The sequence below is a fragment of the Phalangium opilio genome, unplaced genomic scaffold, assembly GCF_054372755.1.
Source record: "Phalangium opilio isolate 3A_F unplaced genomic scaffold, DU_Popi_V2 ptg000017l_1, whole genome shotgun sequence".
Lineage (NCBI taxonomy): Eukaryota > Metazoa > Arthropoda > Arachnida > Opiliones > Phalangiidae > Phalangium > Phalangium opilio.
This window is the reverse complement of record NW_028324151.1, coordinates 11,597,604-11,619,434: the sequence shown is the minus strand read 5'-3', so window position 1 is coordinate 11,619,434 and position 21,831 is coordinate 11,597,604. Positions and strand designations below refer to the sequence as shown.

Below are 21,831 nucleotides of genomic sequence, written 5' to 3'. Positions count from 1 at the left end.
TCGAGCGCAGGCAGAACTTTGGAGGGAGGCCATTTAGGAACACTGTGTGCCGTTGGCTTTTTCATTCTTGTTTTCTCTTTTAAATTCCACCAGATATGAAAAAAGCAAACATATTTTATTTTTGTCATTGTTTAAAAAGATGCAGGAAGTTTAATTTGTCTAATTAACTTTAAATTCGAATTATTAACTAGTGCTCTCGGCAACGGCCATATCAAGCGGAAAATACCTTTTCTCGTCCGACCATTGAAGTTAAGCAGCTTCGAGCGCAGGCAGAACTTGGGAGGGAGACCATTTAGGAACACTGCGTGCCGTTGGCTTTTTCACTTTTGTTTTCTCTTTTAAATTCCACCAGATATGAAAAAAGCAAACATATTTTATTTTTGTTATTGTTTAAAAAGATACAGAAAGTTTAATTTGTCTAATTAACTTAAAATTCGAATTATTAACTAGTGCTCTCGGAAACGGCCATATCGCGCGGAAAACACCGGTTCTCGGTCGACCATTGAAGTTAAGCAGCTTCGAGCGCAGGCAGCACTTGGGAGGGAGACCATTTAGAAACACTGCGTGCCGTTGGCTTTTTCACTTTTTTTTCTCTTTTAAATTCCACCAGGTATGAAAAAAGCAAACATATTTTATTTCTGTTATTGTTTAAAAAGATACAGAAAGTTTAATTTGTCTAATTAACTTAAAATTCAAATTATTAACTATTGCTCTCGGCAACGGCCATATCAAGCGGAAAATACCTTTTCTCGTCCGAGCATTGAAGTTAAGGAGCTTCGAGCGCAGGCAGCACTTGGGAGGGAGACCATTTAGGAACACTGCGTGCCGTTGGCTTTTTCACTTTTTTTTCTCTTTTAAATTCCACCAGATATGAAAAAAGCAAACATTTCATTTTTGTTATTTTTTTAAAAAGATGAGGGAAGTTTAATTTGTCTAATTAATTTTAAATTTGACTTATCAACTAGAGCTCTCGGCAACGGCCATATCACGATGAAAACACCGGTTCTGGTCCGATCATTGAAGTTAAGCAGCTTCGAGCGCAGACAGTACTTGGGAGGGACACCATTTAGGAACACTGCGTGCCGTTGGCTTTTTCACTTTTGTTTTCTCTTTTAAATTCCACCAGATATGAAAAAAGCAAACATTTTATTTTTGTTATTGTTTTAAAAAGATGCAGGAAGTTTAATTTGTCTAATTAATTTTAAGTTCGAATTAATAACTAGTGCTCTCGGCAACGGCCATATCACGCGGAAAACGCCGGTTCTCGTCCGAGCATTGAAGTTTAGCTGCTTCGAACGCAGGCAGAACTTGGGAGGGAGACCATTTAGGAACACTGCGTACCGTTGGCTTTTTCACTTTTGTTTTCTCTTTTAAATTCTACCAGATATGAAAAAAGCAAACATATTTTATTTTTTTCATTGTTTAAAAAGATGCAGGAAGTTTAATTTGTCAAATTAACTTTAAATTCCAATTATTAACTAGTGCTCTCGGCAACGGCCATATCAAGCGTAAAATACCTTTTCTCGTCCGACCATTGAAGTTAAGCAGCTTCGAGCGCAGGCAGAACTTTGGAGGGAGACCATTTAGGAACACTGCGTGCCGTTGGCTTTTTCATTTTTGTTTTCTTTTTTAAATTCTACCAGATATGAAAAAAGCAAACATATTTTATTTTTGTTATTGTTTAAAAAGATACAGAAAGTTTAATTTGTCTAATTAACTTAAAATTCGAATTATTAACTAGTGCTCTCGGCAACGGCCATATCGCGCGGAAAACACCGGTTCTCGGCCGACCATTGAAGTTAAGCAGCTTCGAGCGCATGCAGCACTTGGGAGGGAGACCATTTAGGAACACTGCGTGCCGTTGCCTTTTTCACTTTTTTTTCTCTTTTAAATTCCACCAGGTATGAAAAAAGCAAACATATTTTATTTCTGTTATTGTTTAAAAAGATACAGAAAGTTTAATTTGTCTAATTAACTTAAAATTCGAATTATTAACTAGTGCTCTCGGCAACGGCCATATCAAGCGGAAAATACCTTTTCTCGTCCGAGCATTGAAGTTAAGGAGCTTCGAGCGCAGGCAGCACTTGGGAGGGAGACCATTTAGGAACACTGCGTGCCGTTGGCTTTTTCACTTTTTTTTCTCTTTGAAATTCCACCAGATATGAAAAAAGCAAACATTTTATTTTTGTTATTTTTTTAAAAAGATGAGGGAAGTTTAATTTGCCTAATTAATTTTAAATTTGACTTATCAACTAGAGCTTTCGGCAACGGCCATATCACGATGAAAACACCGGTTCTGGTCCGATCATTGAAGTTAAGCAGCTTCGAGCGCAGACAGTACTTGGGAGGGACACCATTTAGGAACACTGCGTGCCGTTGGCTTTTTCACTTTTGTTTTCTCTTTTAAATTCCACCAGATATGAAAAAAGCAAACATTTTATTTTTGTTATTGTTTTAAAAAGATGCAGGAAGTTTAATTTGTCTAATTAATTTTAAGTTCGAATTAATAACTAGTGCTCTCGGCAACGGCCATATCACACGGAAAACACCGGTTCTCGTCCGACCATTGAAGTTTAGCTGCTTCGAACGCAGGCAGAATTTGGGAGGGAGACCATTTAGGAACACTGCGTACCGTTGGCTTTTTCACTTTTGTTTTCTCTTTTAAATTCTACCAGATATGAAAAAAGCAAACATATTTTATTTTTTTCATTGTTTAAAAAGATGCAGGAAATTTAATTTGTCAAATTAACTTTAAATTCGAATTATTAACTAGTGCTCTCGGCAACGGCCATATCAAGCGTAAAATACCTTTTCTCGTCCGACCATTGAAGTTAAGCAGCTTCGAGCGCAGGCAGAACTTTGGAGGGAGACCATTTAGGAACACTGCGTGCCGTTGGCTTTTTCATTTTTGTTTTCTTTTTTAAATTCTACCAGATATGAAAAAAGCAAACATATTTTACTTTTGTTATTGTTTAAAAAGATACAGAAAGTTTAATTTGTCTAATTAACTTAAAATTCGAATTATTAACTAGTGCTCTCGGCAACGGCCATATCGCGCGGAAAACACCGTTTCTCGGCCGACCATTGAAGTTAAGCAGCTTCGAGCGCATGCAGCACTTGGGAGGGAGACCATTTAGGAACACTGCGTGCCGTTGGCTTTTTCACTTTTTTTTCTCTTTTAAATTCCACCAGGTATGAAAAAAGCAAACATATTTTATTTCTGTTATTGTTTAAAAAGATACAGAAAGTTTAATTTGTTTAATTGACTTAAAATTCGAATTATTAACTAGTGCTCTCGGCAACGGCCATATCAAGCGGAAAATACCTTTTCTCGTCCGAGCATTGAAGTTAAGGAGCTTCGAGCGCAGGCAGCACTTGGGAGGGAGACCATTTAGGAACACTGCGTGCCGTTGGCTTTTTCACTTTTTTTCTCTTTTAAATTCCACCAGATATGAAAAACGCAAACATTTTATTTTTGTTATTTTTTTAAAAAGATGAGGGAAGTTTAATTTGTCTAATTAATTTTAAATTTGACTTATCAACTAGAGCTTTCGGCAACGGCCATATCACGATGAAAACACCGGTTCTGGTCCGATCATTGAAGTTAAGCAGCTTCGAGCGCAGACAGTACTTGGGAGGGACACCATTTAGGAACACTGCGTGCCGTTGGCTTTTTCACTTTTGTTTTCTCTTTTAAATTCCACCAGATATGAAAAAAGCAAACATTTTATTTTTGTTATTGTATATCACTGCGTGCCGTTGGCTTTTTCACTTTTGTTTTCTCTTTTAAATTCCACCAGATATGAAAAAAGCAAATATTTTATTTTTGTTATTGTTTTAAAAAGATGCAGGAAGTTTAATTTGTCTAATTAATTTTAAATTCGAATTATTTACTAGTGCTCTCGGCGACTGCCATATCACGCTGAAAACAACGGTTCTCGTCCGCTCATTGAAGTTAAGCAGCTTCGAGCGCAGGCAGAACTTTGGAGGGAGATCATTTAGGAACACTTTGTGCCGTTGGCTTTTTCATTCTTGTTTTCTCTTTTAAATTCCACCAGATATGAAAAAAGCAAACATATTTTATTTTTGTCATTGTTTAAAAAGATGCAGGAAGTTTAATTTGTCTAATTAACTTTAAATTCGAATTATTAACTAGTGCTCTCGGTAACGGCCATATCAAGCGGAAAATACCTTTTCTCGTCCGACCATTGAAGTTAAGCAGCTTCGAGCGCAGGCAGAACTTGGGAGGGAGACCATTTAGGAACACTGCGTGCCGTTGGCTTTTTCACTTTTGTTTTCTCTTTTAAATTCAACCAGATATGAAAAAAGCAAACATATTTTATTTTTGTTATTGTTTAAAAAGATGCAGAAAGTTTAATTTGTCTAATTAATTTTAAATTCGAATTATTAACTATTGCTCTCGGCAACGGCCATATCACGCGGAAAACACCGGTTCTCGTCCGCTCATTGAAGTTAAGCAGCTTCGAGCGCAGGCAGAACTTTGGAGGGAGACCATTTAGGAACACTGCGTGCCGTTGGCTTTTTCATTTTTGTTTTCTTTTTTAAATTCTACCAGATATGAAAAAAGCAAACATATTTTATTTTTGTTATTGTTTAAAAAGATACAGAAAGTTTAATTTGTCTAATTAACTTAAAATTCGAATTATTAACTAGTGCTCTCGGCAACGGCCATATCGCGCGGAAAACACCGGTTCTCGGCCGACCATTGAAGTTAAGCAGATTCGAGCGCAGGCAGCACTTGGGAGGGAGACCAATTAGGAACACTGCGTGCCGTTGGCTTTCTCACTTTTTTTTCTCTTTTAAATTCCACCAGATATGAAAAAAGCAAACATTTTATTTTTGTTATTTTTTTAAAATGATGAGGGAAGTTTAATTTGTCTAATTAATTTTAAATTTGACTTATCAACTAGAGCTCTCGGCAACGGCCATATCACGATGAAAACACCGGTTCTGGTCCGATCTTTGAAGTTAAGCAGCTTCGAGCGCAGACAGTACTTGGGAGGGACACCATTTAGGAACACTGCGTGCCGTTGGCTTTTTCAGTTTTGTTTTCTCTTTTAAATTCCACCAGATACGAAAAAAGCAAACATTTTATTTTTGTTATTGTTTTAAAAAGATGCAGGAAGATTAATTTGTCTAATTAATTTTAAGTTCGAATTAATAACTAGTGCTCTCGGAAACGGCCATATCACGCGGAAAACAACGGTTCTCGTCCGCTCATTGAAGTTAAGCAGCTTCGAGCGCAGGCAGAACTTTGGAGGGAGACCATTTAGGAACACTGCGTGCCGTTGGCTTTTTCATTTTTGTTTTCTCTTTTAAATTCTACCAGATATGAAAAAAGCAAACATATTTTATTTTTGATATTGTTTTAAAAAGATGCAGGAAGTTTAATTTGTCTAATTAATTTTAAGTTCGAATTATTAACTAGTGCTCTCGGCAACGGCCATATCAAGCGGAAAATACCTTTTCTCGTCCGAACATTGAAGTTAAGCAGCTTCGAGCGCAGGCAGAACTTGGGAGGGAGACCATTTAGGAACACTGCGTGCCGTTGGCTTTTTCACTTTTGTTTTCTCTTTTAAATTCAACCAGATATGAAAAAAGCAAACATATTTTATTTTTGTTATTGTTTAAAAAGATGCAGAAAGTTTAATTTGTCTAATTAATTTTAAATTCGAATTATTAACTATTGCTCTCGGCAACGGCCATATCACGCGGAAAACACCGGTTCTCGTCCGCTCATTGAAGTTAAGCAGCTTCGAGCGCAGGCAGAACTTTGGAGGGAGACCATTTAGGAACACTGCGTGCCGTTGGCTTTTTCATTTTTGTTTTCTTTTTTAAATTCTACCAGATATGAAAAAAGCAAACATATTTTATTTTTGTTATTGTTTAAAAAGATACAGAAAGTTTAATTTGTCTAATTAACTTAAAATTCGAATTATTAACTAGTGCTCTCGGCAACGGCCATATCGCGCGGAAAACACCGGTTCTCGGCCGACCATTGAAGTTAAGCAGATTCGAGCGCAGGCAGCACTTGGGAGGGAGACCATTTAGGAACACTGCGTGCCGTTGGCTTTTTCACTTTTTTTTCTCTTTTAAATTCCACCAGATATGAAAAAAGCAAACATTTTATTTTTGTTATTTTTTTAAAATGATGAGGGAAGTTTAATTTGTCTAATTAATTTTAAATTTGACTTATCAACTAGAGCTCTCGGCAACGGCCATATCACGATGAAAACACCGGTTCTGGTCCGATCTTTGAAGTTAAGCAGCTTCGAGCGCAGACAGTACTTGGGAGGGACACCATTTAGGAACACTGCGTGCCGTTGGCTTTTTCAGTTTTGTTTTCTCTTTTAAATTCCACCAGATACGAAAAAAGCAAACATTTTATTTTTGTTATTGTTTTAAAAAGATGCAGGAAGATTAATTTGTCTAATTAATTTTAAGTTCGAATTAATAACTAGTGCTCTCGGAAACGGCCATATCACGCGGAAAACAACGGTTCTCGTCCGCTCATTGAAGTTAAGCAGCTTCGAGCGCAGGCAGAACTTTGGAGGGAGACCATTTAGGAACACTGCGTGCCGTTGGCTTTTTCATTTTTGTTTTCTCTTTTAAATTCTACCAGATATGAAAAAAGCAAACATATTTTATTTTTGATATTGTTTTAAAAAGATGCAGAAAGTTTAATTTGTCTAATTAATTTTAAATTCGAATTATTAACTATTGCTCTCGGCAACGGCCATATCACGCGGAAAACACCGGTTCTCGTCCGCTCATTGAAGTTAAGCAGCTTCGAGCGCAGGCAGAACTTTGGAGGGAGACCATTTAGGAACACTGCGTGCCGTTGGCTTTTTCATTTTTGTTTTCTTTTTTAAATTCTACCAGATATGAAAAAAGCAAACATATTTTATTTTTGTTATTGTTTAAAAAGATACAGAAAGTTTAATTTGTCTAATTAACTAAAAATTCGAATTATTAACTAGTGCTCTCGGCAACGGCCATATCGCGCGGAAAACACCGGTTCTCGGCCGACCATTGAAGTTAAGCAGATTCGAGCGCAGGCAGCACTTGGGAGGGAGACCATTTAGGAACACTGCGTGCCGTTGGCTTTTTCACTTTTTTTTCTCTTTTAAAGTCCACCAGATATGAAAAAAGCAAACATTTTATTTTTGTTATTTTTTTAAAATGATGAGGGAAGTTTAATTTGTCTAATTAGTTTTAAATTTGACTTATCGACTAGAGCTCTCGGCAACGGCCATATCACGATGAAAACACCGGCTCTGGTCCGATCTTTGAAGTTAAGCAGCTTCGAGCGCAGACAGTACTTGGGAGGGACACCATTTAGGAACACTGCGTGCCGTTGGCTTTTTCACTTTTTTTTCTCTTTTAAATTCCACCAGGTATGAAAAAAGCAAACATATTTTATTTCTGTTATTGTTTAAAAAGATACAGAAAGTTTAATTTGTTTAATTGACTTAAAATTCGAATTATTAACTAGTGCTCTCGGCAACGGCCATATCAAGCGGAAAATACCTTTTCTCGTCCGAGCATTGAAGTTAAGGAGCTTCGAGCGCAGGCAGCACTTGGGAGGGAGACCATTTAGGAACACTGCGTGCCGTTGGCTTTTTCACTTTTTTTCTCTTTTAAATTCCACCAGATATGAAAAACGCAAACATTTTATTTTTGTTATTTTTTTAAAAAGATGAGGGAAGTTTAATTTGTCTAATTAATTTTAAATTTGACTTATCAACTAGAGCTTTCGGCAACGGCCATATCACGATGAAAACACCGGTTCTGGTCCGATCATTGAAGTTAAGCAGCTTCGAGCGCAGACAGTACTTGGGAGGGACACCATTTAGGAACACTGCGTGCCGTTGGCTTTTTCACTTTTGTTTTCTCTTTTAAATTCCACCAGATATGAAAAAAGCAAACATTTTATTTTTGTTATTGTATATCACTGCGTGCCGTTGGCTTTTTCACTTTTGTTTTCTCTTTTAAATTCCACCAGATATGAAAAAAGCAAATATTTTATTTTTGTTATTGTTTTAAAAAGATGCAGGAAGTTTAATTTGTCTAATTAATTTTAAATTCGAATTATTTACTAGTGCTCTCGGCGACTGCCATATCACGCTGAAAACAACGGTTCTCGTCCGCTCATTGAAGTTAAGCAGCTTCGAGCGCAGGCAGAACTTTGGAGGGAGATCATTTAGGAACACTTTGTGCCGTTGGCTTTTTCATTCTTGTTTTCTCTTTTAAATTCCACCAGATATGAAAAAAGCAAACATATTTTATTTTTGTCATTGTTTAAAAAGATGCAGGAAGTTTAATTTGTCTAATTAACTTTAAATTCGAATTATTAACTAGTGCTCTCGGTAACGGCCATATCAAGCGGAAAATACCTTTTCTCGTCCGACCATTGAAGTTAAGCAGCTTCGAGCGCAGGCAGAACTTGGGAGGGAGACCATTTAGGAACACTGCGTGCCGTTGGCTTTTTCACTTTTGTTTTCTCTTTTAAATTCAACCAGATATGAAAAAAGCAAACATATTTTATTTTTGTTATTGTTTAAAAAGATGCAGAAAGTTTAATTTGTCTAATTAATTTTAAATTCGAATTATTAACTATTGCTCTCGGCAACGGCCATATCACGCGGAAAACACCGGTTCTCGTCCGCTCATTGAAGTTAAGCAGCTTCGAGCGCAGGCAGAACTTTGGAGGGAGACCATTTAGGAACACTGCGTGCCGTTGGCTTTTTCATTTTTGTTTTCTTTTTTAAATTCTACCAGATATGAAAAAAGCAAACATATTTTATTTTTGTTATTGTTTAAAAAGATACAGAAAGTTTAATTTGTCTAATTAACTTAAAATTCGAATTATTAACTAGTGCTCTCGGCAACGGCCATATCGCGCGGAAAACACCGGTTCTCGGCCGACCATTGAAGTTAAGCAGATTCGAGCGCAGGCAGCACTTGGGAGGGAGACCAATTAGGAACACTGCGTGCCGTTGGCTTTCTCACTTTTTTTTCTCTTTTAAATTCCACCAGATATGAAAAAAGCAAACATTTTATTTTTGTTATTTTTTTAAAATGATGAGGGAAGTTTAATTTGTCTAATTAATTTTAAATTTGACTTATCAACTAGAGCTCTCGGCAACGGCCATATCACGATGAAAACACCGGTTCTGGTCCGATCTTTGAAGTTAAGCAGCTTCGAGCGCAGACAGTACTTGGGAGGGACACCATTTAGGAACACTGCGTGCCGTTGGCTTTTTCAGTTTTGTTTTCTCTTTTAAATTCCACCAGATACGAAAAAAGCAAACATTTTATTTTTGTTATTGTTTTAAAAAGATGCAGGAAGATTAATTTGTCTAATTAATTTTAAGTTCGAATTAATAACTAGTGCTCTCGGAAACGGCCATATCACGCGGAAAACAACGGTTCTCGTCCGCTCATTGAAGTTAAGCAGCTTCGAGCGCAGGCAGAACTTTGGAGGGAGACCATTTAGGAACACTGCGTGCCGTTGGCTTTTTCATTTTTGTTTTCTCTTTTAAATTCTACCAGATATGAAAAAAGCAAACATATTTTATTTTTGATATTGTTTTAAAAAGATGCAGGAAGTTTAATTTGTCTAATTAATTTTAAGTTCGAATTATTAACTAGTGCTCTCGGCAACGGCCATATCAAGCGGAAAATACCTTTTCTCGTCCGAACATTGAAGTTAAGCAGCTTCGAGCGCAGGCAGAACTTGGGAGGGAGACCATTTAGGAACACTGCGTGCCGTTGGCTTTTTCACTTTTGTTTTCTCTTTTAAATTCAACCAGATATGAAAAAAGCAAACATATTTTATTTTTGTTATTGTTTAAAAAGATGCAGAAAGTTTAATTTGTCTAATTAATTTTAAATTCGAATTATTAACTATTGCTCTCGGCAACGGCCATATCACGCGGAAAACACCGGTTCTCGTCCGCTCATTGAAGTTAAGCAGCTTCGAGCGCAGGCAGAACTTTGGAGGGAGACCATTTAGGAACACTGCGTGCCGTTGGCTTTTTCATTTTTGTTTTCTTTTTTAAATTCTACCAGATATGAAAAAAGCAAACATATTTTATTTTTGTTATTGTTTAAAAAGATACAGAAAGTTTAATTTGTCTAATTAACTTAAAATTCGAATTATTAACTAGTGCTCTCGGCAACGGCCATATCGCGCGGAAAACACCGGTTCTCGGCCGACCATTGAAGTTAAGCAGATTCGAGCGCAGGCAGCACTTGGGAGGGAGACCATTTAGGAACACTGCGTGCCGTTGGCTTTTTCACTTTTTTTTCTCTTTTAAATTCCACCAGATATGAAAAAAGCAAACATTTTATTTTTGTTATTTTTTTAAAATGATGAGGGAAGTTTAATTTGTCTAATTAATTTTAAATTTGACTTATCAACTAGAGCTCTCGGCAACGGCCATATCACGATGAAAACACCGGTTCTGGTCCGATCTTTGAAGTTAAGCAGCTTCGAGCGCAGACAGTACTTGGGAGGGACACCATTTAGGAACACTGCGTGCCGTTGGCTTTTTCAGTTTTGTTTTCTCTTTTAAATTCCACCAGATACGAAAAAAGCAAACATTTTATTTTTGTTATTGTTTTAAAAAGATGCAGGAAGATTAATTTGTCTAATTAATTTTAAGTTCGAATTAATAACTAGTGCTCTCGGAAACGGCCATATCACGCGGAAAACAACGGTTCTCGTCCGCTCATTGAAGTTAAGCAGCTTCGAGCGCAGGCAGAACTTTGGAGGGAGACCATTTAGGAACACTGCGTGCCGTTGGCTTTTTCATTTTTGTTTTCTCTTTTAAATTCTACCAGATATGAAAAAAGCAAACATATTTTATTTTTGATATTGTTTTAAAAAGATGCAGAAAGTTTAATTTGTCTAATTAATTTTAAATTCGAATTATTAACTATTGCTCTCGGCAACGGCCATATCACGCGGAAAACACCGGTTCTCGTCCGCTCATTGAAGTTAAGCAGCTTCGAGCGCAGGCAGAACTTTGGAGGGAGACCATTTAGGAACACTGCGTGCCGTTGGCTTTTTCATTTTTGTTTTCTTTTTTAAATTCTACCAGATATGAAAAAAGCAAACATATTTTATTTTTGTTATTGTTTAAAAAGATACAGAAAGTTTAATTTGTCTAATTAACTAAAAATTCGAATTATTAACTAGTGCTCTCGGCAACGGCCATATCGCGCGGAAAACACCGGTTCTCGGCCGACCATTGAAGTTAAGCAGATTCGAGCGCAGGCAGCACTTGGGAGGGAGACCATTTAGGAACACTGCGTGCCGTTGGCTTTTTCACTTTTTTTTCTCTTTTAAAGTCCACCAGATATGAAAAAAGCAAACATTTTATTTTTGTTATTTTTTTAAAATGATGAGGGAAGTTTAATTTGTCTAATTAGTTTTAAATTTGACTTATCGACTAGAGCTCTCGGCAACGGCCATATCACGATGAAAACACCGGCTCTGGTCCGATCTTTGAAGTTAAGCAGCTTCGAGCGCAGACAGTACTTGGGAGGGACACCATTTAGGAACACTGCGTGCCGTTGGCTTTTTCAGTTTTGTTTTCTCTTTTAAATTCCACCAGATACGAAAAAAGCAAACATTTTATTTTTGTTATTGTTTTAAAAAGATGCAGGAAGATTAATTTGTCTAATTAATTTTAAGTTCGAATTAATAACTAGTGCTCTCGGCAACGGCCATATCACGCGGAAAACAACGGTTCTCGTCCGCTCATTGAAGTTAAGCAGCTTCGAGCGCAGGCAGAACTTTGGAGGGAGACCATTTAGGAACACTGCGTGCCGTTGGCTTTTTCATTTTTGTTTTCTCTTTTAAATTCTACCAGATATGAAAAAAGCAAACATATTTTATTTTTGATATTGTTTTAAAAAGATGCAGGAAGTTTAATTTGTCTAATTAATTTTAAGTTCGAATTATTAACTAGTGCTCTCGGCAACGGCCATATCAAGCGGAAAATACCTTTTCTCGTCCGAACATTGAAGTTAAGCAGCTTCGAGCGCAGGCAGAACTTGGGAGGGAGACCATTTAGGAACACTGCGTACCGTTGGCTTTTTCACTTTTTTTTTCTCTTTTAAATTCCACCAGATATGAAAAAAGCAAACATTTTTTTCTTATTGTTTTAAAAAGATGCAGGAAGTTTAATTTGTCTAATTAATTGTAAATTCAAATTATTAACTATTGTCTCGGCAGCGGCCATATCACTCTGACAACACCGGTTCTCGTCCAATCATTGAAGTTAAGCAGCTTCGAGCGCAGGAAGTACTTGGGAGGGAGACCATTTAGGAACACTGCGTATGTTGGCTTTTTCATTTTTGTTTTCTCTTTTAAATTCCACCAGATATGAAAAAAGCAATCATTTTATTTTTGATATTGTTTTAAAAAGAGCAGGAAGTTTAATTTGTCTAATTAATTTTAAATTCGAATTATTAACTAGTGCTCTCGGCAACGGCCATATCACGCGGAAAACACCGGTTATCGTCCGACCATTGAAGTTAAGCAGCTTCGAGCGCAGGCAGAACTTTGGAGGGAGACCATTTAGGAACACTGCGTGCCGTTGGCTTTTTCATTTTTGTTTTCTCTTTTAAATTCTACCAGATATGAAAAAAGCAAACATATTTTATTTTTGTTATTGTTTAAAAAGATGCAGAAAGTTTAATTTGTCGAATTAATTTTAAGTTCGAATTATTAACTAATGCTCTCGGCAACGGCCATATCACGCGGAAAACACCGGTTCTCGTCTGACCATTGAAGTTAAGCAGCTTCGAGCGCAGGCAGGACTTTGGAGGGAGACCATTTAGGAACACTGCGTGCCGTTGGCGTTTTCATTTTTGTTTTCTCTTTTAAATTCTACCAGATATGAAAAAAGCAAACATTATTTATTTTTGTCATTGTTTAAAAAGATGCAGGAAGTTTAATTCAAATTCAAATTCAAATTCAAAAATGTTTATTTTTTACTTTTCATTACATATACAGTTTGCTACGGGGCTAAGTCACATTGTGACTTGTAAGCCCCGTGCCTATCTGCTTAATTTAATATAACAATTTAATTTAATCAAATAAAAAATAGATTTTACAATGGTGTCTTATAATAATTCGTGTTAAAGATTCATGAAAAAAGAATTAATGAATATATGTTATATCCACTTAAAATTGAACAGTGGCATGGTATAATATAAAATATTTAACAATTGGTTATGCCAAAGGTGGCTTTATAAAAACAAATTAAATAAAAAAGTAAAGGTTTTATTATTTTTTTCTAATATTAGTGATTTTATAGTCTTTTTAAATCTAGTTAAAGTCGGGTTTGCTTGAATTTCAGGTGATATTGTGTTATATAATTTTATTCCCGTATAAAAGATAGACGTGAATTTTTTTGAGGTGTTACATTTAGGTAAATCTAATAGATCTAGTGATCTAGTATGTCTATTTTTCTGCTTCTGTTTTAGTAGGCTATTTTCCCGCCTAATGTTTGTGTATATGAAACATAAGCTATTATACTGTATACTCTCTTGTATGTTTAAAATTTTTGCCCTAGTAAAATACTCTTGGGTATGGTCTCTAAATGACAAATTATAAATTGATCTAATTGCCCTTTTTTGTAGGATATGTATCCTATTTTTATTAGCTTTTGTTGTGTTGCCCCAGAATTGTATTCCATAAGAGAACACCGAATTAAATAATGCGTGGTATATTTCAATTAGAATATTTCTGGGTACCATTTTTCTACAATGGTAAAGCAATCCATTCACTCGGGCTAATTTTGAGCTGGTTATATTAACATGACTGTCCCAGGTTAAGTGTTTATCAAAGTATAGGCCTAGATATTTGTATTTATCTACTATTTTAATTTTTTCCTTATTAAGTTCGATACCATTTAGTACCCTACTGACATCTCTACCCCTATTATGGAATATTATGCCTTCCGTCTTTTTTATATTAAGGAGAAGCCCATTATCTGTGATCCACTTAAATATCTTATCTAGGTAGTGGTTTGATTGATCTATTGCATTTATTGGGTTTGCGGATTTATATAAAAGGAGCGCGTCATCTGCGTACATGAACATGTGACCAGACGGTGCCTGTTTAATGAGGTCATTTATGAATAGATTAAATAAGAGTGGTGATATTATAGAGCCCTGCGGGACTCCCGATATTAATTGACTTGGCGCAGATAAATCCCTTCCCACTCTAGTGTAGCATTGTCTATTTTCTAGGTAGCTTTTTAGCCACGCACTTGCAGTTCCTCTGATCCCTTGTTTGTATAGTTTGTTTAGTAGATGTTCGTGATCTACACTATCGAAAGCTTTTCGTAGATCCAGAAAAACGCCCACACAGATTTCACTTTGATCAAGTGCCTCTAGTATATACTTGTATGCTCCCCCTAATGCTTCCATTTACCATTCCCACTACGGAAACCAAATTGAAATTCCGATAATATGTTAAATTTCTCCACGAAGGAGTTGAGTCGCACGTGAAAGGCTTTATCAAATATTTTTGCTATAATAGATAGCAGTGAAATAGGGCGATAATTTGACGGAGTTTTTGGGTCGTCTTTTTTAAAAATTGGAACTATTATGGTTTTTTTTAGATTTTCTGGATAGATACCTAGATTGAAGGATAAGTTAATTAGGTATTTAAGAGGGGTTATTATGCTTTCGATCACTATTTTCAGCGGTTTAGCTTTTATGCCGTCAAAGCCAGGTGATGAGTTATTTTGTAGAGAGTTAATTATTATCTAATTAACTTTAAATTCGAATTATTAACTTGTGCTCTCGGCAACGGCCATATCAAGCGGAAAATACCTTTTCTCGTCCGAACATTGAAGTTAAGCAGCTTCGAGCGCAGGCAGCACTCGGGAGGGAGACCATTTAGGAACACTGCGTGCCGTTGGCTTTTTCACTTTTTTTTCTCTTTTAAATTCCACCAGATATGAAAAAAGCAAACATTTTTTTGTTATTGTTTTAAAAACATGCAGGAAGTTTAATTTGTCTAATTAATTGTAAATTCGAATTATTAACTAGTGCTCTCGGCAGCGGCCATATCAAGCTGACAACACCGGTTCTCGTCCAATCATTGAAGTTAAGCAGCTTCGAGCGCAGGCAGTACTTGGGAGGGAGACCATTTAGGAACACTGCGTGCCGTTGGCTTTTTCATTTTTGTTTTTTCTTTTAAATTCCACCAGATATGAAAAAAGCAATCATTTTATTTTTGATATTGTTTTAAAAAGAGCAGGAAGTTTAATTTGTCTAATTAATTTTAAATTCGAATTATTAACTAGTGCTCTCGGCAACGGCCATATCACGCGGAAAATACCTTTTCTCGTCCGACCATTGAAGTTAAGCAGCTTCGAGCGCAGGCAGAACTTGGGAGGGAGACCATTTAGGAACACTGCGTGCCGTTGGCTTTTTCACTTTTGTTTTCTCTTTTAAATTCCACCAGATATGAAAAAAGCAAACATATTTTATTTTTGTTATTGTTTAAAAAGATACAGAAAGTTTAATTTGTCTAATTAACTTAAAATTCGAATTATTAACTAGTGCTCTCGGCAACGGCCATATCGCGCGGAAAACACCGGTTCTCGGTCGACCATTGAAGTTAAGCAGCTTCGAGCGCAGGCAGCACTTGGGAGGGAGACCATTTAGAAACACTGCGTGCCGTTGGCTTTTTCACTTTTTTTTCTCTTTTAAATTCCACCAGGTATGAAAAAAGCAAACATATTTTATTTTTGTTATTGTTTAAAAAGATACAGAAAGTTTAATTTGTCTAATTAACTTAAAATTCGAATTATTAACTAGTGCTCTCGGCAACGGCCATATCGCGCGGAAAACACCGGTTCTCGGTCGACCATTGAAGTTAAGCAGCTTCGAGCGCAGGCAGCACTTGGGAGGGAGACCATTTAGAAACACTGCGTGCCGTTGGCTTTTTCACTTTTTTTTCTCTTTTAAATTCCACCAGGTATGAAAAAAGCAAACATATTTTATTTCTGTTATTGTTTAAAAAGATACAGAAAGTTTAATTTGTCTAATTAACTTAAAATTCAAATTATTAACTATTGCTCTCGGCAACGGCCATATCAAGCGGAAAATACCTTTTCTCGTCCGAGCATTGAAGTTAAGGAGCTTCGAGCGCAGGCAGCACTTGGGAGGGAGACCATTTAAGAACACTGCGTGCCGTTGGCTTTTTCACTTTTTTTTCTCTTTTAAATTCCACCAGATATGAAAAAAGCAAACATTTTATTTTTGTTATTTTTTTAAAAAGATGAGGGAAGTTTAATTTGTCTAATTAATTTTAAATTTGACTTATCAACTAGAGCTCTCGGCAACGGCCATATCACGATGAAAACACCGGTTCTGGTCCGATCATTGAAGTTAAGCAGCTTCGAGCGCAGACAGTACTTGGGAGGGACACCATTTAGGAACACTGCGTGCCGTTGGCTTTTTCACTTTTGTTTTCTCTTTTAAATTCCACCAGATATGAAAAAAGCAAACATTTTATTTTTGTTATTGTTTTAAAAAGATGCAGGAAGTTTAATTTGTCTAATTAATTTTAAGTTCGAATTAATAACTAGTGCTCTCGGCAACGGCCATATCACGCGGAAAACGCCGGTTCTCGTCCGACCATTGAAGTTAACTGCTTCGAACGCAAGCAGAACTTGGGAGGGAGACCATTTAGGAACACTGCGTACCGTTGGCTTTTTCACTTTTGTTTTCTCTTTTAAATTCTACCAGATATGAAAAAAGCAAACATATTTTATTTTTTTCATTGTTTAAAAAGATGCAGGAAGTTTAATTTGTCAAATTAACTTTAAATTCGAATTATTAACTAGTGCTCTCGGCAACGGCCATATCAAGCGTAAAATACCTTTTCTCGTCCGACCATTGAAGTTAAGCAGCTTCGAGCGCAGGCAGAACTTTGGAGGGAGACCATTTAGGAACACTGCGTGCCGTTGGCTTTTTCATTTTTGTTTTCTTTTTTAAATTCTACCAGATATGAAAAAAGCAAACATATTTAATTTTTGTTATTGTTTAAAAAGATACAGAAAGTTTAATTTGTCTAATTAACTTAAAATTCGAATTATTAACTAGTGCTCTCGGCAACGGCCATATCGCGCGGAAAACACCGGTTCTCGTCCGACCATTGAAGTTAAGCAGCTTCGAGCGCATGCACCACTTGGGAGGGAGACCATTTAGGAACACTGCGTGCCGTTGCCTTTTTCACTTTTTTTTCTCTTTTAAATTCCACCAGGTATGAAAAAAGCAAACATATTTTATTTCTGTTATTGTTTAAAAAGATACAGAAAGTTTAATTTGTCTAATTAACTTAAAATTCGAATTATTAACTAGTGCTCTCGGCAACGGCCATATCAAGCGGAAAATACCTTTTCTCGTCCGAGCATTGAAGTTAAGGAGCTTCGAGCGCAGGCAGCACTTGGGAGGGAGACCATTTAGGAACACTGCGTGCCGTTGGCTTTTTCACTTTTTTTTCTCTTTGAAATTCCACCAGATATGAAAAAAGCAAACATTTTATTTTTGTTATTTTTTTAAAAAGATGAGGGAAGTTTAATTTGTCTAATTAATTTTAAATTTGACTTATCAACTAGAGCTTTCGGCAACGGCCATATCACGATGAAAACACCGGTTCTGGTCCGATCATTGAAGTTAAGCAGCTTCGAGCGCAGACAGTACTTGGGAGGGACACCATTTAGGAACACTGCGTGCCGTTGGCTTTTTCACTTTTGTTTTCTCTTTTAAATTCCACCAGATATGAAAAAAGCAAACATTTTATTTTTGTTATTGTATATCACTGCGTGCCGTTGGCTTTTTCACTTTTGTTTTCTCTTTTAAATTCCACCAGATATGAAAAAAGCAAATATTTTATTTTTGTTATTGTTTTAAAAAGATGCAGGAAGTTTAATTTGTCTAATTAATTTTAAATTCGAATTATTTACTAGTGCTCTCGGCGACTGCCATATCACGCTGAAAACAACGGTTCTCGTCCGCTCATTGAAGTTAAGCAGCTTCGAGCGCAGGCAGAACTTTGGAGGGAGATCATTTAGGAACACTGTGTGCCGTTGGCTTTTTCATTCTTGTTTTCTCTTTTAAATTCCACCAGATATGAAAAAAGCAAACATATTTTATTTTTGTCATTGTTTAAAAAGATGCAGGAAGTTTAATTTGTCTAATTAACTTTAAATTCGAATTATTAACTAGTGCTCTCGGTAACGGCCATATCAAGCGGAAAATACCTTTTCTCGTCCGACCATTGAAGTTAAGCAGCTTCGAGCGCAGGCAGAACTTGGGAGGGAGACCATTTAGGAACACTGCGTGCCGTTGGCTTTTTCACTTTTGTTTTCTCTTTTAAATTCAACCAGATATGAAAAAAGCAAACATATTTTATTTTTGTTATTGTTTAAAAAGATGCAGAAAGTTTAATTTGTCTAATTAATTTTAAATTCGAATTATTAACTATTGCTCTCGGCAACGGCCATATCACGCGGAAAACACCGGTTCTCGTCCGCTCATTGAAGTTAAGCAGCTTCGAGCGCAGGCAGAACTTTGGAGGGAGACCATTTAGGAACACTGCGTGCCGTTGGCTTTTTCATTTTTGTTTTCTTTTTTAAATTCTACCAGATATGAAAAAAGCAAACATATTTTATTTTTGTTATTGTTTAAAAAGATACAGAAAGTTTAATTTGTCTAATTAACTTAAAATTCGAATTATTAACTAGTGCTCTCGGCAACGGCCATATCGCGCGGAAAACACCGGTTCTCGGCCGACCATTGAAGTTAAGCAGATTCGAGCGCAGGCAGCACTTGGGAGGGAGACCATTTAGGAACACTGCGTGCCGTTGGCTTTTTCACTTTTGTTTTCTCTTTTAAATTCAACCAGATATGAAAAAAGCAAACATATTTTATTTTTGTTATTGTTTAAAAAGATGCAGAAAGTTTAATTTGTCTAATTAATTTTAAATTCGAATTATTAACTATTGCTCTCGGCAACGGCCATATCACGCGGAAAACACCGGTTCTCGTCCGCTCATTGAAGTTAAGCAGCTTCGAGCGCAGGCAGAACTTTGGAGGGAGACCATTTAGGAACACTGCGTGCCGTTGGCTTTTTCATTTTTGTTTTCTTTTTTAAATTCTAACAGATATGAAAAAAGCAAACATATTTTATTTTTGTTATTGTTTAAAAAGATACAGAAAGTTTAATTTGTCTAATTAACTAAAAATTCGAATTATTAACTAGTGCTCTCGGCAACGGCCATATCGCGCGGAAAACACCGGTTCTCGGCCGACCATTGAAGTTAAGCAGATTCGAGCGCAGGCAGCACTTGGGAGGGAGACCATTTAGGAACACTGCGTGCCGTTGGCTTTTTCACTTTTTTTTCTCTTTTAAATTCCACCAGATATGAAAAAAGCAAACATTTTATTTTTGTTATTTTTTTAAAATGATGAGGGAAGTTTAATTTGTCTAATTAGTTTTAAATTTGACTTATCGACTAGAGCTCTCGGCAACGGCCATATCACGATGAAAACACCGGTTCTGGTCCGATCTTTGAAGTTAAGCAGCTTCGAGCGCAGACAGTACTTGGGAGGGACACCATTTAGGAACACTGCGTGCCGTTGGCTTTTTCAGTTTTGTTTTCTCTTTTAAATTCCACCAGATACGAAAAAAGCAAACATTTTATTTTTGTTATTGTTTTAAAAAGATGCAGGAAGATTAATTTGTCTAATTAATTTTAAGTTCGAATTTATAACTAGTGCTCTCGGCAACGGCCATATCACGCGGAAAACAACGGTTCTCGTCCGCTCATTGAAGTTAAGCAGCTTCGAGCGCAGGCAGAACTTTGGAGGGAGACCATTTAGGAACACTGCGTGCCGTTGGCTTTTTCATTTTTGTTTTCTCTTTTAAATTCTACCAGATATGAAAAAAGCAAACATATTTTATTTTTGATATTGTTTTAAAAAGATGCAGGAAGTTTAATTTGTCTAATTAATTTTAAGTTCGAATTATTAACTAGTGCTCTCGGCAACGGCCATATCAAGCGGAAAATACCTTTTCTCGTCCGAACATTGAAGTTAAGCAGCTTCGAGCGCAGGCAGAACTTGGGAGGGAGACCATTTAGGAACACTGCGTGCCGTTGGCTTTTTCACTTTTGTTTTCTCTTTTAAATTCAACCAGATATGAAAAAAGCAAACATATTTTATTTTTGTTATTGTTTAAAAAGATGCAGAAAGTTTAATTTGTCTAATTAATTTTAAATTCGAATTATTAACTATTGCTCTCGGCAACGGCCATATCACGCGGAAAACACCGGTTCTCGTCCGCTCATTGAAGTTAAGCAGCTTCGAGCGCAGGCAGAACTTTGGAGGGAGACCATTTAGGAACACTGCGTGCCGTTGGCTTTTTCATTTTTGTTTTCTTTTTTAAATTCTACCAGATATGAAAAAAGCAAACATATTTTATTTTTGTTATTGTTTAAAAAGATACAGAAAGTTTAATTTGTCTAATTAACTTTAAATTCGAATTATTAACTAGTGCTCTCGGCAACGGCCATATCGCGCGGAAAACACCGGTTCTCGGCCGACCATTGAAGTTAAGCAGCTTCGAGCGCAGGCAGAACTTGGGAGGGAGACCATTTAGGAACACTGCGTGCCGTTGGCTTTTTCACTTTTGTTTTCTCTTTTAAATTCAACCAGATATGAAAAAAGCAAACATATTTTATTTTTGTTATTGTTTAAAAAGATGCAGAAAGTTTAATTTGTCTAATTAATTTTAAATTCGAATTATTAACTATTGCTCTCGGCAACGGCCATATCACGCGGAAAACACCGGTTCTCGTCCGCTCATTGAAGTTAAGCAGCTTCGAGCGCAGGCAGAACTTTGGAGGGAGACCATTTAGGAACACTGCGTGCCGTTGGCTTTTTCATTTTGTTTTCTTTTTTAAATTCTACCAGATATGAAAAAAGCAAACATATTTTATTTTTGTTATTGTTTAAAAAGATACAGAAAGTTTAATTTGTCTAATTAACTTAAAATTCGAATTATTAACTAGTGCTCTCGGCAACGGCCATATCGCGCGGAAAACACCGGTTCTCGGCCGACCATTGAAGTTAAGCAGATTCGAGCGCAGGCAGCACTTGGGAGGGAGACCATTTAGGAACACTGCGTGCCGTTGGCTTTTTCACTTTTGTTTTCTCTTTTAAATTCAACCAGATATGAAAAAAGCAAACATATTTTATTTTTGTTATTGTTTAAAAAGATGCAGAAAGTTTAATTTGTCTAATTAATTTTAAATTCGAATTATTAACTATTGCTCTCGGCAACGGCCATATCACGCGGAAAACACCGGTTCTCGTCCGCTCATTGAAGTTAAGCAGCTTCGAGCGCAGGCAGAACTTTGGAGGGAGACCATTTAGGAACACTGCGTGCCGTTGGCTTTTTCATTTTTGTTTTCTTTTTTAAATTCTACCAGATATGAAAAAAGCAAACATATTTTATTTTTGTTATTGTTTAAAAAGATACAGAAAGTTTAATTTGTCTAATTAACTAAAAATTCGAATTATTAACTAGTGCTCTCGGCAACGGCCATATCGCGCGGAAAACACCGGTTCTCGGCCGACCATTGAAGTTAAGCAGATTCGAGCGCAGGCAGCACTTGGGAGGGAGACCATTTAGGAACACTGCGTGCCGTTGGCTTTTTCACTTTTTTTTCTCTTTTAAATTCCACCAGATATGAAAAAAGCAAACAT

General features: G+C 36.5%; 50 pseudogenes; all 50 read left to right on the top strand.

Annotated features, from left to right (window-relative positions):
- The first annotated feature begins 198 nt into the window (after positions 1–198).
- LOC149703909 (5S ribosomal RNA) lies at positions 199–317 on the top strand (annotated as a pseudogene).
- A 398-nt stretch (positions 318–715) lies between these two features.
- Positions 716–834, top strand: LOC149703908 (5S ribosomal RNA; annotated as a pseudogene).
- A 138-nt stretch (positions 835–972) lies between these two features.
- LOC149703907 (5S ribosomal RNA) lies at positions 973–1,091 on the top strand (annotated as a pseudogene).
- A 398-nt stretch (positions 1,092–1,489) lies between these two features.
- On the top strand, positions 1,490–1,608 carry LOC149703906 (5S ribosomal RNA; annotated as a pseudogene).
- Positions 1,609–1,748: 140 nt separating this feature from the next.
- Positions 1,749–1,867, top strand: LOC149703905 (5S ribosomal RNA; annotated as a pseudogene).
- Positions 1,868–2,006: 139 nt separating this feature from the next.
- Positions 2,007–2,125, top strand: LOC149703904 (5S ribosomal RNA; annotated as a pseudogene).
- A 138-nt stretch (positions 2,126–2,263) lies between these two features.
- LOC149703903 (5S ribosomal RNA) lies at positions 2,264–2,382 on the top strand (annotated as a pseudogene).
- Positions 2,383–2,780: 398 nt separating this feature from the next.
- On the top strand, positions 2,781–2,899 carry LOC149703902 (5S ribosomal RNA; annotated as a pseudogene).
- A 398-nt stretch (positions 2,900–3,297) lies between these two features.
- LOC149703901 (5S ribosomal RNA) lies at positions 3,298–3,416 on the top strand (annotated as a pseudogene).
- A 137-nt stretch (positions 3,417–3,553) lies between these two features.
- On the top strand, positions 3,554–3,672 carry LOC149703900 (5S ribosomal RNA; annotated as a pseudogene).
- Positions 3,673–4,163: 491 nt separating this feature from the next.
- On the top strand, positions 4,164–4,282 carry LOC149703899 (5S ribosomal RNA; annotated as a pseudogene).
- Positions 4,283–4,422: 140 nt separating this feature from the next.
- LOC149703898 (5S ribosomal RNA) lies at positions 4,423–4,541 on the top strand (annotated as a pseudogene).
- Positions 4,542–4,938: 397 nt separating this feature from the next.
- LOC149703897 (5S ribosomal RNA) lies at positions 4,939–5,057 on the top strand (annotated as a pseudogene).
- Positions 5,058–5,456: 399 nt separating this feature from the next.
- On the top strand, positions 5,457–5,575 carry LOC149703896 (5S ribosomal RNA; annotated as a pseudogene).
- Positions 5,576–5,715: 140 nt separating this feature from the next.
- LOC149703895 (5S ribosomal RNA) lies at positions 5,716–5,834 on the top strand (annotated as a pseudogene).
- Positions 5,835–6,231: 397 nt separating this feature from the next.
- Positions 6,232–6,350, top strand: LOC149703894 (5S ribosomal RNA; annotated as a pseudogene).
- Positions 6,351–6,749: 399 nt separating this feature from the next.
- Positions 6,750–6,868, top strand: LOC149703893 (5S ribosomal RNA; annotated as a pseudogene).
- Positions 6,869–7,265: 397 nt separating this feature from the next.
- Positions 7,266–7,384, top strand: LOC149703892 (5S ribosomal RNA; annotated as a pseudogene).
- A 139-nt stretch (positions 7,385–7,523) lies between these two features.
- Positions 7,524–7,642, top strand: LOC149703891 (5S ribosomal RNA; annotated as a pseudogene).
- A 137-nt stretch (positions 7,643–7,779) lies between these two features.
- Positions 7,780–7,898, top strand: LOC149703890 (5S ribosomal RNA; annotated as a pseudogene).
- Positions 7,899–8,389: 491 nt separating this feature from the next.
- LOC149703889 (5S ribosomal RNA) lies at positions 8,390–8,508 on the top strand (annotated as a pseudogene).
- Positions 8,509–8,648: 140 nt separating this feature from the next.
- Positions 8,649–8,767, top strand: LOC149703888 (5S ribosomal RNA; annotated as a pseudogene).
- A 397-nt stretch (positions 8,768–9,164) lies between these two features.
- Positions 9,165–9,283, top strand: LOC149703887 (5S ribosomal RNA; annotated as a pseudogene).
- A 399-nt stretch (positions 9,284–9,682) lies between these two features.
- On the top strand, positions 9,683–9,801 carry LOC149703886 (5S ribosomal RNA; annotated as a pseudogene).
- A 140-nt stretch (positions 9,802–9,941) lies between these two features.
- LOC149703885 (5S ribosomal RNA) lies at positions 9,942–10,060 on the top strand (annotated as a pseudogene).
- A 397-nt stretch (positions 10,061–10,457) lies between these two features.
- On the top strand, positions 10,458–10,576 carry LOC149703884 (5S ribosomal RNA; annotated as a pseudogene).
- Positions 10,577–10,975: 399 nt separating this feature from the next.
- LOC149703883 (5S ribosomal RNA) lies at positions 10,976–11,094 on the top strand (annotated as a pseudogene).
- A 397-nt stretch (positions 11,095–11,491) lies between these two features.
- LOC149703882 (5S ribosomal RNA) lies at positions 11,492–11,610 on the top strand (annotated as a pseudogene).
- A 139-nt stretch (positions 11,611–11,749) lies between these two features.
- LOC149703881 (5S ribosomal RNA) lies at positions 11,750–11,868 on the top strand (annotated as a pseudogene).
- Positions 11,869–12,009: 141 nt separating this feature from the next.
- On the top strand, positions 12,010–12,128 carry LOC149703880 (5S ribosomal RNA; annotated as a pseudogene).
- Positions 12,129–12,519: 391 nt separating this feature from the next.
- On the top strand, positions 12,520–12,638 carry LOC149703879 (5S ribosomal RNA; annotated as a pseudogene).
- A 140-nt stretch (positions 12,639–12,778) lies between these two features.
- LOC149703878 (5S ribosomal RNA) lies at positions 12,779–12,897 on the top strand (annotated as a pseudogene).
- A 1,955-nt stretch (positions 12,898–14,852) lies between these two features.
- Positions 14,853–14,971, top strand: LOC149703877 (5S ribosomal RNA; annotated as a pseudogene).
- Positions 14,972–15,106: 135 nt separating this feature from the next.
- On the top strand, positions 15,107–15,225 carry LOC149703876 (5S ribosomal RNA; annotated as a pseudogene).
- A 138-nt stretch (positions 15,226–15,363) lies between these two features.
- Positions 15,364–15,482, top strand: LOC149703875 (5S ribosomal RNA; annotated as a pseudogene).
- Positions 15,483–16,395: 913 nt separating this feature from the next.
- On the top strand, positions 16,396–16,514 carry LOC149703874 (5S ribosomal RNA; annotated as a pseudogene).
- Positions 16,515–16,911: 397 nt separating this feature from the next.
- On the top strand, positions 16,912–17,030 carry LOC149703873 (5S ribosomal RNA; annotated as a pseudogene).
- A 140-nt stretch (positions 17,031–17,170) lies between these two features.
- LOC149703872 (5S ribosomal RNA) lies at positions 17,171–17,289 on the top strand (annotated as a pseudogene).
- A 139-nt stretch (positions 17,290–17,428) lies between these two features.
- LOC149703871 (5S ribosomal RNA) lies at positions 17,429–17,547 on the top strand (annotated as a pseudogene).
- A 138-nt stretch (positions 17,548–17,685) lies between these two features.
- LOC149703870 (5S ribosomal RNA) lies at positions 17,686–17,804 on the top strand (annotated as a pseudogene).
- A 491-nt stretch (positions 17,805–18,295) lies between these two features.
- Positions 18,296–18,414, top strand: LOC149703869 (5S ribosomal RNA; annotated as a pseudogene).
- A 140-nt stretch (positions 18,415–18,554) lies between these two features.
- LOC149703868 (5S ribosomal RNA) lies at positions 18,555–18,673 on the top strand (annotated as a pseudogene).
- Positions 18,674–19,072: 399 nt separating this feature from the next.
- Positions 19,073–19,191, top strand: LOC149703867 (5S ribosomal RNA; annotated as a pseudogene).
- A 397-nt stretch (positions 19,192–19,588) lies between these two features.
- LOC149703866 (5S ribosomal RNA) lies at positions 19,589–19,707 on the top strand (annotated as a pseudogene).
- A 139-nt stretch (positions 19,708–19,846) lies between these two features.
- LOC149703865 (5S ribosomal RNA) lies at positions 19,847–19,965 on the top strand (annotated as a pseudogene).
- Positions 19,966–20,106: 141 nt separating this feature from the next.
- On the top strand, positions 20,107–20,225 carry LOC149703864 (5S ribosomal RNA; annotated as a pseudogene).
- A 140-nt stretch (positions 20,226–20,365) lies between these two features.
- On the top strand, positions 20,366–20,484 carry LOC149703863 (5S ribosomal RNA; annotated as a pseudogene).
- Positions 20,485–20,624: 140 nt separating this feature from the next.
- On the top strand, positions 20,625–20,743 carry LOC149703862 (5S ribosomal RNA; annotated as a pseudogene).
- A 140-nt stretch (positions 20,744–20,883) lies between these two features.
- LOC149703861 (5S ribosomal RNA) lies at positions 20,884–21,002 on the top strand (annotated as a pseudogene).
- A 398-nt stretch (positions 21,003–21,400) lies between these two features.
- Positions 21,401–21,519, top strand: LOC149703860 (5S ribosomal RNA; annotated as a pseudogene).
- Positions 21,520–21,831: the final 312 nt, after the last annotated feature.